Raw genomic sequence first — 16,827 nt, 5'->3', positions numbered from 1 at the left:
TGGGCAAGGACTTCATGTCTAAAACACCAAAAGCAATGGCAACAAAAGCCAAAATTGACAAATGGGATCTCATTAAACTAAAGAGCTTCTGCACAGCAAAAGAAACTACCATCAGAGTGAACAGGCAACCTACAGAATGGGAGAAAATTTTTGCAACCTACTCATCTGACAAAGGGCTAATATCCAGAATCTACAATGAACTCAAACAAATTTACAAGAAAAAAACAAACAACCCCATCAAAAAGTGGGCAGAGGACATGAACAGACACTTCTCAAAAGAAGACATTTATGCAGCCAAAAAACACATGAAGAAATGCTCATCATCACTGGCCATCAGAGAAATGCAAATCAAAACCACAGTGAGATACCATCTCACACCAGTTAGAATGGCCATCATTAAAAAATCAGGAAACAACAGGTGCTGGAGAGGATGTGGAGAAATAGGAACACTTTTACACTGTTGGTGGGACTGTAAACTAGTTCAACCATTGTGGAAGTCAGTGTGGCGATTCCTCAGGGATCTCGAACTAGAAATACCATTTGACCCAGCCATCCCATTACTGGGTATATACCCAAAGGACTATAAATCATGCTGCTATAAAGACACATGCACACGTATGTTTATTGCGGCACTATTCACAATAGCAAAGAGTTGGAACCAACCCAAATGTCCAACAACGATAGACTGGATTAAGAAAATGTGGCACATATACACCATGGAATACTATGCAGCCATAAAAAATGATGAGTTCGTGTCCTTTGTAGGGACATGGATGAAACTGGAAAACATCATTCTCAGTAAACTATCGCAAGGACAAAAAACCAAACACCGCATGTTCTCACTCATAGGTGGGAATTGAACAATGAGAACTCATGGACACAGGAAGGGGAACATCACACTCCGGGGACTGTTGTGGGGTGGGGGGAGGGGGGAGGGACAGCATTAGGAGATACATCTAATGCTAAATGACGAGTTAATGGGTGCAGGAAATCAACATGGCACATGGATACATATGTAACAAACCTGCACATTGTGCACATGTACCCTAAAACCCTGAAGTATAATCAAAAAAAAAAAAAAAAAAAAAAGAAGATTAACCGTATGAGTAACTATAACAAGGTAATGATATCCAGATTAGAAGGTCTGGTTGTCAGGACATTACACAGATGCTACTTTGTCAAAAAAGTTTATTACAGTCCATGTGCATTTAGACTTCTTTAGATAAATTCTAAATATTTCTGCCATAAATTGAGATAATATAAAGAACCTAGAAAAAATTTTCTAAATCACAAAATTCTCCAAAAATACACATTCTTAAAATATACCAAAATGTGTATATGATTTCTGTGGTAGACTTTAGGACTATTAACAAATATTTTGATTCTTCTCCTGAGCACATGGCAGAATTAAACTTTTGTATGCACTTGAATTTTGGCATAGCCACGTGACTCTCTTTGGCCCATGAAGATGTGAGCAGGAGTGTTGTGTATCACTACCAGAAGAAAGCCTTAAAAACCAGTTTATCTGTATTACATTTTATTTTTCTCTGACATGCAACTTGAAATGTTTCAGATGATGGTTACATTGTCCTTGGTCCTGGAATAAGAAGGACGTGAAGGAAGCTCCGAGGTAGCTTAGGATGGACATGCTACGTGGGCAAGAAATAAGCCTTTGTTACTTTAAGTCCCTAAGTTCTAGAGATTGTTCATTACCACAGCATTACCTCACTACCTCTGACTTATTTGCAAATCAGAAGCTCTTATGCCTTTTCTTAAAATATATGCCAATACCAAAATGGCCCTTCTAAAATTGAGTTTGTAATTTAAAACTAACTTTGTAAACAAACAAAAAGAAAAACAAAAAAACCAGTTGCAATAACAACCTACAAAGATAACTCAAGTTTCTCTTTATGTATAATTTCTTAATAACTATGAAATGCAACATCAAGAAGTAAAAAATTTAGCTTTCAATCTTTTTTTTTTTTTTTGAGACGGAGTCTCGCTCTGTCGCCCATGCTGGAGTGCAGTGGCGCGACCTCGGCTCGCTGCAAACTCCGCCTCCCGGGTTCCCGCCATTCTCCTGCCTCAGCCTCTCCGAGTAGCTGGGACTACAGGCGCCCGCCACCACGCCTGGCTAATTTTTTGTATTTTTAGTAGACACGGGGTTTCACCGTGGTCTCAATCTCCTGACCTCGTGATCCGCCCGCCTCGGCATCCCAAAGTGCTGGGATTACAAGCGTGAGCCACCGCGCCTGGCCAGCTTTCAATCTTGTATGTCGGTCTGAGTTATGCAAAAGGAATTGAGTGGAATTTAACCTTGTTAACAATATGAAGCAATGATCTTAAGACTCTTGAAAAGAGGGGCAAACCCTTCAAGCTACAATCAATAGCTATGGCAGCAAAGGAGCTGTTATGTGTATTCTGTTTAAAAGACAAATTGCTCTTTTATTGACAGCCACTCTCTGCGGTGTCCTATTTGAATGATGAAAAGGAACCAGCAGGGCTCCAAAATTAGCAGAGAAAGCACATCCATCTCAGAGGGAAAACACACAAAGTTACAAACATTTTTCTGTAAAAAAAAAAAATGGTTATACAAAGCACCTGCTAATTAAGACTCTTCATTGCAAGTTAACTCCAAAATGATGAACCTCTTTTTATAACTGGAAGGGTGATAGCAGCAGTGATTTTCCATTTTCCCTCCCAAGGATGTTCTTGACATAAGATTAATTTCACAGAAACTTCCCTCACCTTTCTTTAAACTTAATATTCTTATCCTTTAGAAGCATTTCTTATTCATTTTAGAAGCTTAGGAGGTACTACCATGCAGGGATTGCTCATAATGACATAAAAATTGGGAGCAAAAGTACCCATTTTTAAATTCAGGTTATGTAAACTTACCAATTTCTTTTAAACAGATATGAAGCATCGCCCTATAGCAGCTTGCAGTGTCTGGCACATAATAGGCAATCTACTCTCTTCCTAATACATGAATAATGCATTTCATCTTAATTTATGATTTCATATTTATATACCAATATACCATATTTTGTATTGTATAATAGGACAACTGTTCTTTGACATAAATTATAAATGTTTAGGGGAAACAGTCCTAGGTATTATGTTTCAGTTCACATCTCTCACATACATAAGATTTAAGTTCACATTCCATGAAAGAGAGATTTAAGATATTTTTATAAGACGCAGTCTTGCCCCACACAGCATATACAACTAAATGACACAAAAGGTGTGCTCTTCCAAGACCAATTTCTTAAATAAAATAACTTTATGATTTTACTACTAAAATATGCATGGTGCCAATCATAATTTAATGTAATACCATACTACTGATATTGAAAATCCCATATGAAGTATATCAATTAAATCCATAAAATACATACTTTATTTTTATTAAGCAGAATGAGTAGTTCTTTACTGTACCTACTTTTGCAACCTACAACTCAAACTAATAGACATATTTGCTACAGAAGGCAGATTCCTCTTCTAAAGTTATAGACATGAAAAGGGAGATAACTATAATGATGATGATAATTAACATGATACATGGATAGATGTGAATAACCAATTACAGAATGTAGCCCTTTTGAGCTAGCAGTTTTTAAAGACATGATAGATGACATATTTCAGAGATGAGAGATGACATATGACACATGACATATTTCTCTAATGATGTCCCTCACAAATAAAGTTCTGAAATAACAATATTTTCCCAATGGAAAGCTGAATGAAACCATATAACCTACCATAACACAATATTTATGCATTCAACAAATATTTACAGCACAAATGTTTTATGCACAAGAGGGAAATACAGAGAGTTAGAGTGAGTCAGACTCTGGATTCAAACCCGGGCTGTCGCACTAACTAGCTGTGTGACCTGTAGGCAAACACTAAATCTACATCAGCCTTGTAAAATTATTAATAGCTATGCTATACAGTTTTTATAAGAATATAACAGGCTGGGCACGGTGGCTCACGTCTCTAATCCCAGCACTTTGGGAGCCCGAGGCGGGCAGATCACGAGGTCAGGAGATCAAGACCATCCTGGCCAACATAGTGAAACCGCATCTCTACTAAAATACAAAAAAGTTAGCCGGGAGTGAAGGCACACGCCTGTAGCCCCAGCTACTCGGGAGGCTGAGGCAGGGGAATCACTTGAACCAGGGAGGCAGAGGTTGCAGTGAGCTGAGATCGCACCACTGCACTCCAGCCTGGCAACAGAGCAAGACTCCGTCTCAAAAACATACACAAAAAAGAATATAATAAAATGACCATATATTGGTCTCGTGGCACTGAGTCTGCCGTAAATAGGTACTCAATAAATGTCAGCTACCGAGGTGCACTTTACTAGTGCTCACCAATATCCAAGTTCTTTTCCTTTCAGGAACATAGATTATATTTCCCAGCCCCCTTACAGTTAGGCTTTGCCATGTGACTAGTTATAACCAATATACTATGACCAAAATTGTCAGCAAAAGTAAAAAAAGAAGACATTTTGTATAGTGAAACTATAAGAGTGAACAGCTGTCATCACCCTTGTTTTGTGAGTAATTATGTGTAACAAAGCTATATCTCAATCAAATCAAAAGCAACATGTAGCACAAGTGAGTAATCAACTTTTATTCTGTTAAGCCAGAAATTGGTATCAGGAATGCGTTACTACTCTGGACAAACCTAAAATTATGTGGCATTGAATAAGGAATTAGATGTAAGGTTGAAAATTGCAATTTGAGAATGCAGGAAGAAAACTGTCATGAAAGGTAAATAGGGGCACAGATTATGAAGCTAATGATCTTCTTCTTTTAGGGAAAAAGGGTAGACAGTTGAATGGTAGTAGAGTGTATTTAGCTCTGATACTGGCAAGATTTGAAAGGAATTACAAGAAATGAATGAGCTCAGGAATGAACTGGTCAAATTACAAGCAGAAATAGATGGGAATAGAGAGATATGTGATCTCACCTATGAAGGACAAGCTTGTATCAGATAAACCCATCTAACAAAATCAGCCAAAGGTCATCAGAGAGCAGCAGGAAGACAATACTTGAGTGGATGTTATCTGATAGAAAAGAGAAATGGCTTGTGATGAGTCCAATATTCTGCATTGTTTTGCTCTACATCGGTCAATTTTTCATCAGTGCAAACAAACTGAGAAACTGAATAAAAAGAAACAACCAGGAAGCATGTTACCTGAGCAGAATTTTTACAGTCTTATAGGATTTGGAAGAAAAAAAATGAAGTTCAAGGCACAAAGGAAGCTAGGATTAAGGAGTCAAAATTCAGAAAGAATAGAGAGGAAGTGGAGACTGATAGCAGCACTTTATCCTTAAGGAGTTTGCTGACTTATAAGTAGAATGGGGCCAAGAGAATGAGAAGTCAAGCAGAAAGCTGATGCTAAGAGACAGACAGCCCAACGCAACTTTCTGCAGTCTCACAATACTGGTGTTGGTGGGGTTACCCAAGACCACTCTGGGGCTCAACAAATCACTAGGAAGACTCACAGGACATAAAAGCTGTTATATTCAGGCTTATGGTTTATTACACTAAAAGGATACACTTTGGGATCAGCAAAGGGAAAAAGGAGTATAGGAGAAATCCAGGAAAAACCAGGAGCATTTTTCAAGTGTCTCCTCTAGTAAAGTCAAACAAGGACATGGTGCATTCTCCCAGCATCTGTGTGTGACAACATGTTCAAAGTGTTGCCAACCAGGAGAGATGATCAAAGCTTTGAGTCCAGAGTTTTTATTGGGGATTATTCACATAGATGTGCGGGGCCTGCATGACTGACTTTATCTATTCAGACTCCAGCCCTCTCACAGCAAAAACAGGCATTCACCATGAATCACACAGGATAAAGTTATCTGGTAACACCGGTTCAGTGTGGCCCAAGGAATCAGGAATACAAAAACAATCTAATCTGGCAGAATATTCCAACAGCTCAAAGGTTATATCCCAAGGGCCTGGGCAAGGCCCAGTTCTGAAAACCAGCTTTCATCTAGAAGGTACAGGGTTTGAACAAACTTGGCCTGCTGTTAATCATTTTCTGCATAGTTGGGAAAACAAAGGTTGTGACTGAAATGCCCCCCAAGGATGATGGACCCAGATAATCATCATAAGTTTTAGCGTATGATTTAGTAGGGGCCTCAGAATGGTTATATAATAGGGAGAATGTTTCCCCAAAGGTATGAACATTCTAATCTCTGGAATTTTTTAATTTCTTGGGTTATATGGCAAAGAGATTTTAAGGGGACAGATGGAATTAAGGCTGCTAATCAGCTGACCTTGTGATGAGAACATTATGCTGAATTATTTGTTTGGGCCCAAAGTAATCTTGTGATAACCTACCTTGTTTTAACCTGATTGACTCTCACTTAGCTGAGAGAGCCAGACAGACTCCATTTTGGTTTATTCACTTGCAGCCCCTTATCCCCCTCCCTTAAGGGCATAACTGGTGCAAGCTGACCCCAAGCACATCCAGGAATCCAATTACTGATAAGATACTGAGGCAAGCTGTACCAGCAGCCCCTGGGAACACACTCAGTTGATGGTACCCAAAGCCCCTGCATTTATCTCTTTGTGATAGTTTAAGCCCCTGCATCTGGAACTGTTTATTTTTTCTGTAACTGTTTCTGTAACCATTTATCTTTTAACTTTTTGCTTGTTCTGCTTCTGTAAAATTGCTTCAGCTAGGCTCCCCCTCCCCTTTTTAGACCAAGGTATAAAAAGAAATCTAGCCCCTTCTTCAGGGCCGAGAGAATTTTTGAGCTCTAGCTGTCTCTCAGTCGCTGGCAATAAAGGACTCCTGAATTAGTCTCAGAGTGTGGCGTTTCTCTATAACTCGCTCGGTTATGACATTTTGGAGGCCCCAGCGAGATCCACCACCGGGTGAGGGCCAGACTCGTTCCGGGATCCCCAGGAGCAACGGGGGGCTTATAGGAGAGGCACCACCTGAAGATGCTCCAGGGCCCTGTAGGCCACCGTCTTCCAGAGGTGAACAGATCAACTGCTGGTATGCCCAACCAAATTCAACTCCTGAGTCCTCAGTCTCGGGTCCCGGGAAGGTAAGTCAGATCTGACTCTGTCTCCCTGGGAGGGAAATGGCCCTGACGAGGTTTCTCCCTCAGACTCTGTCCACACTCTAGGATGCTGGAGGACAGTGTCCTGGTTTCTGTCAGGCTTCTCTATTAAGTCTAGTCTCTCTCTATCTCTTCGCCTTCTCTCGTTCAGGTCTCTAGGAGACCTCGGTTTTAAACGGGTATAAAAAATTGTAATAAACTCTGTGTGAGTGAGTGAGTAAATGTGGAGTTCAAGGGCTTGTGCTTGAATTTCCAGTTTGTAGCTCCACGGCGAAAGCTACGGAGTTTGAGAGGGCCCTCACCTGCGGTTCCGTGGCGACCTCATAAAGCTTAGGGCAGCATCAGGCATAGCTCAATCTGAGCCAGGGGTTTATACCGGTCTGCCAATGCCAGGAGGAGCCTAAGTCCCCCGAGGGGAGCAGCCAGGCGGGCATCTGACTGATCCCATCATGGGACCCACTCCCCTTGTCTGTCTATAAAAATTGCCATACTTGTTTATATACCCCAGTCTATTGTCCTGTTTGGTGTCTGACTAAATTTCGTATGTCAGGTCATCGATACCGCCCAAGACAACTGGGCAAGGACTTCTTCAAGGTCCTCAGTACAGATCTTCTATCCCAGGAGGTCAAATATCTCATTAGTCATTTGGGCTGGCCATCCCAGTCCTGTCTTTTCTGTCAGAAACAAATCATGTGTTGTTACAGGAAAGGGTATGGAAGACATTTGCCTCTTTGGAATTTCTGGCACCAGAAAGATTGCTGGTGTTTGGACTGCCATACTCCACGCCCCAATGACTGGTCCACCTCCTCCTTCGACTAGTGGTGGATCCAACATAGCCACCCTGCTGACCTCCTTGCTCACCTTTTCTGTCAGCCTGTAACTTTTCCCATGCCCTTAAATAAGGCACTGTGCAGAGAAACCTAGCCCATACTACTTTACTCCGTCTGGACTCTTATTTTACCCCTCCGTGGCTACTCGCCAACCTTTGGGAAGATCCGAGTGGCCCCTTTCCTCCTCATCCGCATCCTTTACCCCGCACATCTCGTTTCCCTGTGTCGCAGCAAATCCAGTGGCTCCAAGACTTGGCTCTGTTCTCCCTCCTTAAACCCTTGAAAGAAAGGGCCGAGTTCAAACTTTTTGCCTTTGAGTAGTGGAAACACCAAAGATATTTGGGCTATAAGTCAAGAAGAATGTGGGGGTCCCCTAGGTCCCACTGGCTGAGGATCCCTCGGATCCACCTCTTGTCCTCTCCCCAGATCCCAAAGCTTGAGAAGACAGGCCTTATGTGGCAAGAAGCGTTGGCTATAGCTGTTTTCCTACTTCTTCTGGTTATAATACTTCTGTTCTTCCAATTCAGCAGCCCCCCAGGCCAGGAATATCTCTATCCATGCTGGGTTTAATATTGCTGCTTAAACCTTGTTAATTTGCCTCCAGAATGGGAAACTCTTCTTCCCGGCCCCGTAGAGATTGCAGCCCTCTCCAATATATGTTGCAGAATTTCTCTCTAGGCTTCTCAGATGATTACGGAGTCCATCTTAAAAAAGGCAGACTCTGGACACTCTGTGAAGTAGAATGGCCAAAGTTTGGCACCGGGTGGCCCCCAGAAGGGTCACTGAATCTCACAACTGTTTAGGGTGTGTAGCGGGTTGTTGCTGGAAATCCCAGACACCCCGATCAGTTTCCCTACATTGATCAATGGCTAGATTTGGTCCAGAGCCCTCCTCCATGGCTCTGCTCATGCACCATTCATGATCCCACCTCCAAGGTCCTTTTGAGCCGGACCACACGTTTGGCCCGACCCTCTGCTCCCTCGGCTCCTCCTGTACTGCCTCCTTCTGAAGAAGAGGAAAGTTTTCTTCACCCATGTCTGCCGTCCTATAACCCTCCTGCTCCCCCAGAATCTTCCCTTGTCTCCTCGACTACGTCCCCTGTGGCCTCTCTGCCTATAGCCACCCTATTACAGCCTCGGCCAGAGGAGGTGGCCCCCCTCCTCCCACGGAGAGAGGCGCAAATCCCCCCGGGCAGTGAGTGTTCTGCTCCATTTTTAGTTTATGTCCCCTTCTCTACTTCTGACCTGTACAACTGGAAGGCTCATAATCTCCCCTTCTCTGAAAAGCCCCAAGTCTTGACCTCACTGATGGAGTACATGCTCTGGACCCACCAGCTCACCTGGGATGACTGTCAGCAACTCCTTTTAAACCTGTTCACTTCTGAAGAGAGGGACCATATCCAAAGAGAGGCCAGAAAGTATTTCCTTACATCAGCCAGTAGACCAGAGGAGGAAGCCCAAGACCTCCTCGAGGAGGTTTTTCCCTCTACCTGGCCTGATTGGGATCCAAACTCCTCAAGTGGGAAGAGAGCTTTGGATAATTTCCATTGGTATCTCCTTGCAGGTATCAAGGGAGCCACTCGAAAACCCATGAATCTAAGGCAATTGAAGTGGTCCAGGGCCCGATGAGTCACCAGGAGTGTTCCTAGAATGGCTCCAAGAGGCCTATCGGACTTATACCCCTTTTGACCTGGTGGCTCCCAAGAATAGCCGTGCTATTAATTTGGCATTTGTGGCTCAGGCAGCCCCTGATATTAGAAGAAAATTACAAAAGCTGTAGGGATTTGCTGGAATGAACACCAGCCAACTTTTAGAAATAGCTCAGAAAGTGTTTGACAATTGAGAGGTTGAAAAGCAAAAACAGGCAGCTCGGGCAGCTGAAAGGGCTGCTGACAAAGCATCAAAAAGACAGGCAAAAATCTTAGTGGCTGCCATCCAAGAAGCCAAGACAGAAGGGCCCCCATCACAGAGCACCGGCCAGGGGACCCTGGGTCCCCGCCAGAAAGGCCAAAAAGTGAGCGGGCTCCCCTACAAAGAAACCAGTGTGCTTATTGCAAGCAGAGTGGACACTGGAAAATGGAATGCCCATTAAAGCCAGAAGAAAAACTGGAAGAGAAAAAGGTCCTCACCCTCCCTGCTGCGGAGGAATCTGATGACTGATGGGGCCGGGGCTCCCTTTCCCTTGGCCCCCGGGAGCCCTTGGTGACCGCCCCAGTGGGGGCCAGCCTGTATGCTTCCTAATTGACACCGGGGCAGAACACTTGATACTGCAGACACCCTTGGGCAGTGTCTCTAATAAAAAGGTGGCTGTGCAAGGGGCTACAGGAGCTGTTCAGGAATATCCTGTCACCCACTCACGAGAGGTGAGTTTGGGACAGAAAAGAGTAACCCACTCGTATCTTGTAGCCCCTTCCCCCACCTCAGATGAGACCTACTTCATAAGCTACAGGCATCCATCTCCTTCTCGGACCAACAAGCTCACCTCACGTTAGGGGACACAACACCCCCTACTTCTCAGCTTCTGCTAACCACCCCTCTGTCAGAGGAATATCTCTTAGTTTCACCCTCACAACTGCTGGGAAATAGAACTAATCCTCTCCTACTGGATTTACAGACTCTCCTTCCCTGAGTCTGGGCCGAGTCAAATCCCCCAGGACTGGCAAAGCACCATCCACTAGTAGTTGTAGAACTCCTGGCCACCACCCTGCCAGTCCAGGTAAACAATATCCTGAGTCAGCGGGCTAGAGAGGGAATCAATCCCCATATTCAGTGACTATTACAAGCTGGTATACTCACACCATGTCAGTCCGCCTGGAATACTCCATTTTTGCCAGTCCAGAAACCCAGAACAAATGATTACCAGCCTGTACAGAATTTGTGGGATGTTAACAAGTGGACAGTTACCATCCATCCAACTGTCCCTAACCCTTATACTTACTCAGCCTGCTCCTACCAAAACATACAATGTACGCCGTCCTTGACTTAAAGGATGCTTTCTTTGCTGTTCCTCTGGCCCCCAAAAGCCAACCTGTCTTTGCTTTCGAATGGACAGATCCTGGCTCAGGAGACACCACCCAATTAACTTGGATTTGGTTACCCCAGGGTTTTAAAAGTTCCCCCACCCTTTTTGGGGAAGCCCTGCAACAGGATCTTATACCATTCCGGGCCAGTCACCCTAACTGTACTCTGCTACAGGACTTAGACCACCTGTTATTGGCTGCTGAAACTACTGACAGCTGCCTGGCAACATACTAGGGACGTACTTTACCTCCTTCAGGAACTCGGGTATCAGGTCTCGGCCAAGAATGCCCAGCTTTGTCTTGCCAGAGTTTCCTACCTGGGGTATGAGATAAACAAGCGAAAAAGTGCACTCACCAGTGCTTGAATGAAAGCCATCCTGTAAATCCCCACTCCCACCACCAAAAGACAGGTACGTGAATTCCTGGGGGCCGTAGGATACTGTCGCCTATGGATATTAGGGTTTGCAGAAATCGCCAAGCCCCTGTACACTGCTACTGGAGGTAATGGCCCGCTAGTTTGGAATGAGAAAGAAGAACAGGCTTTTCTAAACTTGACAAAGGCATTAACTGAGGCTCCTGCTCTCACCCTTCCAAATAGCTCAAAACCATTTCACTGTTTTGTCCGTGAAAGCCAGGGAGTCGCTAAAGGGGTACTCACTGAGACTTTGGGACCATGGCAACGCCAGTGGCCTATGTGCCTAAGAGACTGGACCCTGTGGCCTCCGGGTGGCCAAGTTGTCTGTGAGCCGTAGCGGCAACGGCAAGCCTGGTCCAAGAGGCTGATAAACTGACTCTGAGCCAGAATTTAACCCTTACGGCTCCCCATGCCATAGAGACTTTGCTGTGAAGTGCCTCTGGCAAATGGATGTCGAATGCTCGCATCCTGCAGTATCAGAGTTTACTGTTATATCAGCCTCATTTAACTTTCTCTCCCACAGGGTGTTTAAATCCAGCTACTTTGCTCCCTGATCCATACCTTACCACACCTGTCCATGACTGCCAAGAACTGTTAGAGACTATGGAAACTGGCCGACCTGATCTCCAAGATGTGCCTCTAAAGGAGGCTCTAGCTGTCTCTCAGTCACCGGCAATAAAGGACTCCTAAATTAGTCTCAGAGTGTGGCGTTTCTCTGTAACTCGCTTGGTCACAACAATCTGTGATTACAGGGCCCTTATATGTGGAAGAGGGAAGCAGGAGGGAGAATGTCAGAGACAGAAAAGGAGATGTGATGAGGGAAGCAAAGTTTGGAGTGAATTGGGCCAACGTTTTTAGGCTTTAGAGATTGAATGCTTTGAATATGGACCATGGACCCCAAGCTAAGGAGTAAAGGCAGTCTCTTTCAGAAGCTGCAAAGAGCAAAAAGCAAAAAAAAAAAAAAATTATCTCCCTAGAATTTTCAGAAGATATCACTGACAACACCTTAATTTAGCCAAGTGAGACTCATTTCAGTTTAATGATCTCTTGATGTTTGAAATGCTTGTTCCCCGGCGCCATAAAGAAATTGCACTTGAACATAAATTTATTTAGTAAGGCCATTTTTACTTCCTGCAGAAAGGGTACACTCGCAAGCAGTTTTGCCACAGGAGTACACCGACCAAAGGAGACAGGGTCATTTATAACCTGACACGTCCACTCTACTGCTGTGTCCGGTTTCCATTGGCTGGAATGGGACCTCACATTCTGTATTTGTCCTGATTGGCTAGGCACTTAGAACTTTTTAAAAGAGGCAAAGGTAGAGGAGAACAAAGGAAGGAGGAAGTAACTTGTAGAATGCTGAAGAAAGTAAAAACACTCTTAAATAAGGAAGAGGAACAAGCTATGACCTAATGCTTGCTTGGACCAGTATAAGCATGCAAGGGCAAATATTTAGGCTAAATTGTGGGAGCTAAGAACATAAAATACATTGATTTTTTTATTATGGCTAGCAGATATTTAAGAATGTTAGCACAGCTCTTTGAATAAATTTTGCTTCTAAGTTACTATTTATTCCTAATTAGATGGGGAGGAAAGTCTTTGAAGAGGAAACTCTACTTTTTACATTGAGTTGTAAGATAATTAAGATAATTAACTTGTCTTGTTATGAACTATTAAGTCTATAGTGATTTGTTTCAGCAGTCATAGGAAACTAAAACTTAAGTGCAAACCTGAAATTCATAATTATTTTGTGATATATTAATACTCTTTCATAGATAACCAATAGCGCTAACCAACAAGTATACGTGGAATAATTTTTAAAACCAGCATATTCTAGGCAAGTCTCAAAAAGGTTTAATAGACTGATACCATATGCTTTAAACTCTCTGATCACAGTGCAGGTATGCTAGGTATCCATAGATATTTGGAAACTTAACAACTACCAAAAAACTAATAGGTCAAAAAAGAAGTTAAAATTAAAATTGTGAACATTTTTTAAACAAAATATTACAAATAAAATGATCTGGAAAGTAGAAAAAGTTTTGTTTAGAAGGGAAATTAATAGCTTTAAATATATATGTTAGAAAATAAGATAGCTGAATACCAATTATTTAAATATTATTTCAAAAAGTTAGAAAACTAACAGTGTATTAAATCTAAAAGTATTAGAAGAAATTAAAGAACATGAATTAAGGAAATATAAAATAAACCTGGAGATTGTGTGGTTCACTTGTTCAGAAACCAAATGCAGAAAGAATGTGCTAAAAAGTAACTGGGAAATTTCCTACTTATACCTCTCTATTTCCATCAATCATGACAAGAGAATATTTGCTATTTTACTGCATAGAAGATAGATTTTTTTCGGCTAACATATTTCTGCTCTAACAAGTCAATTGTAAAAAATCATTTTTTCTTTAAATTATGAGTCTGCATTAGGTAGAAGTAAAGACATATGTGTTGGTATTGGGGAACTCCTGGGTTCAAAATGTTTCTGCTACATGATGGTGGTATGACCTTAGTCAAGTTATTTATTATCCTTAAGTATCATTTTTTTTTGTCACCTATACAATGAGGAGGATACTTAAAACTAACTCTTGGATGTCTTATGAGGAATAAATGGAAAGCTGCATAGTGCCTGGAACATAATAAGTACTTAGCACATGATAACTATTATTTTTGTGACAGGACTGATTTTTCTTTTGAACTTAAAAGTCCTGCAGTGCAGAACAATGCAGCTAAAGGATGTTGTGTGGCTTTATTTATCTGAGCCACAAATCACATAATGTATTGCTTCAAGTTTTTTTAAAAACCTTTTTATAAAATGTAATTCTATTAGAACTAGCTAAGATGTATTCTCATATTTTTGTGGAGAAGAATCAATGAGAACTAAGGACTACATATTTTCTCTTTTTATGCAGAGTACAAAAATGCCGATTGTCTCTCATATTAGCATTAAATGTTTTCATGCAAAGAAGAAGTACTTAAATCTCTTCTACTTGTTTTCCTTCTTCCTTCACATATTTTGAAAGTTCTACCAAAGTAACAGATAAAATTTGAGTCCACAAATTAACACTTCACAGTCTCATCATTGGAAGAAACCAGAAATATACTTCCAGTGCTTTGGTGTCATCAAGAATATACCGAAGAGGAAACAGAACTCAGATATGGGAAGAAAGTATTTATGTGATCCAGCAGTGGTTATGCCTGGTGGGGAGACAAAATATATTTGCTGCTTCAATGAGCCAGTTTAAATTCACCGCTCTTGATGGAGGTAAATGGGCTCTGAAAAATGTTTTCTTACACTGTGTCTCCTTATATAGTTTGTTGCTACTTTCTTTTCTGACTGTATACTTTCCAGGTCGCCAGGTGAGTGCAGTGGGCAATCTCGGTCTTAAAGTCCGCCTCCGGTTCACCCATCCTGCCTCAGCCTCTCCGGTAGTACACCCCCGGCTAATTTTTTTGTATTTTTAGTAGAGACGGGGTTTCACTGTGGTCTCGATCTCCTGACCTCGTGATCCGCCCGCCTCGGCCTCCCAAAGTGCTGGGATTACAAGCGTGAGCCACCGCGCCCGGCCGAGATAAACTAATCTCTTTAGAAACTAATCAGTTAAGCAACTAGGCCATTGGGTAAAATAACACGTTTGAGGAAACTGACATTTCTTTTAGATAACAAAGAATTGTTCCAAAACATGCAATATTCTATCATGCTTAATGGTTATATAGGAAACAGGAAATTGTTATTTCTATTTTTTAGATGATGAGTCCCAGATATATGACATGTCTCACATAAATGTTTGTATTTTAGAGTCTGGAATATAATGTATTTTTCTCAGTTTCCAGTCCTCTGACATTCACTAGTGAACCGTGTAATCTCCAAAGTCCAAGATTTTCATTTTCGAGGTATGGCCTAATGAATTTTAAGGGGAAATAAAACAGAAGTCACATAAACATTAGTTGGATTTTGTTGAGTTCCAACATGATTGACTTTTGCTATGAAAATTAGATCATGATTAGGACCATTTTCTACAGCAAGAAGGTTTGGTATTTGGATATAGACTCTTCTTCTTGTTTACAAAATGGTCCTGGATTTTTTCTAGGAAGAAAGTTAGTAGAAATGGCACTTTTTAAAACACACATTGAAAAACTCAGAATTTGCAGTTGCTGTACACAGCTAGGCCTGTACTCAGGTCTGAGATGTGACCCTTGTTCCTCTATTCAGAAAGAATTATAAACAAGAAAGTGACTAACTCACAGCAAAAGAAATTTTTTTTTTTTTTTGAGATGGAGTCTTGCTGTGTAACCCAGGCTGGAGTGCAGTGGTGCAATTTCGGTTCACTACAACCTTTGCCTGCTGGTTCAAGCAATTCTGACTCAGCCTCCCGAGTAGCTGGGATTACAGGTGCCCGCCACCATGCCCAGCCCACTTTTTGTGTTTTTAGTAGAGACGGGGTTTCACCATGTTGGCCAGGCTTGTCTCAAACTCCTGACCTCAGGTGATCCGCCCACCTCGGCCTCCCAAAATGCTGGGATTACAGGAGTGAGCCACCACGCCCGACCCAAAATTTTAAATATAATTTTGACTGATGATTTCACCTGTGAGTTACTCTTAACTTTTCCCACCCAGTATGTTACTCCCCAAGAACCCAATGTCTTCAAACTGACTCTTGCTGTTAGATTTCTCATGGACAGTCTGCTAAACTTGACCTATCTCAAAATATCATATGCTACAAAGTTACATATTTTCTTAAAGCTACTCATTCCACAAACAAATCTAAATTAGATGAGAAAAAAACAGATTAAATGAAGTTACTCTTACTAATGATTTCTTATAAAACAACTCCTGTTTGTCTAAATTTCTTAATCTTTCCAAATGCATATTTTTAAAATTATAATGATTCTTAGATTATATCAAGCACAATAATAAAATATTTAAAAATAAATTCTATGTTTAAATCAGGGAGTCATGGCTCTTGCATAGGACTGGGAGATGATCAAGTCACAAAATACAAGGTCAATAAAAATTGTCTTTTGACACAGTAGCAACACAACTGTAAAATAAAAATTAAAACAATAGGTATACAGTAACAACAAAAACATTAGTTAAAAATAAATTGGCTGAAATCTTTATAAGACCTTGATATTGAAAACTACAAAATATTGTTGGAAGAAATTCAAGAAGACTTTAGTACATGGAGAGATAAGCCACAATCATATTAGAGGACTCTTTTATAAGATGTAAATTTTCATCAAGTTTATCTATGAATTCGACATGATGCTGATCAAAAACTCAGACTTGTTTTCAAATTGACAAGCCAATTGGAAATGTAGTTGGAAATACCATGTATATGGAAATGTATATGAAAATTCAATGGATATAAAAGATCCTAAAGATACTGAAAACCAAATTGAAGCAAAACACTGTAGATTGACTTAGATTGACTTAGATTTCTTAATTAATCATAACAGTGTATT

At 41.4% G+C, this 16,827-nt stretch overlaps 1 long non-coding RNA gene across 1 annotated transcript; it reads left to right on the top strand.

Moving 5' to 3' along the window:
* The first annotated feature begins 6,789 nt into the window (after positions 1-6,789).
* On the top strand, positions 6,790-12,050 carry LOC131382943 (uncharacterized). Its single transcript, XR_009212571.1, has 4 exons — positions 6,790-7,076; positions 10,535-10,636; positions 11,116-11,350; positions 11,879-12,050. It is a non-coding gene; the product is annotated as an uncharacterized LOC131382943 (long non-coding RNA).
* Positions 12,051-16,827: the final 4,777 nt, after the last annotated feature.

Source organism: Hylobates moloch, unplaced genomic scaffold, assembly GCF_009828535.3.
Source record: "Hylobates moloch isolate HMO894 unplaced genomic scaffold, HMol_V3 SCAFFOLD_3, whole genome shotgun sequence".
Lineage (NCBI taxonomy): Eukaryota > Metazoa > Chordata > Mammalia > Primates > Hylobatidae > Hylobates > Hylobates moloch.
The sequence above is the reverse complement of the archived record's forward strand: the minus strand, read 5'-3'. Positions and strand labels throughout refer to the sequence as shown.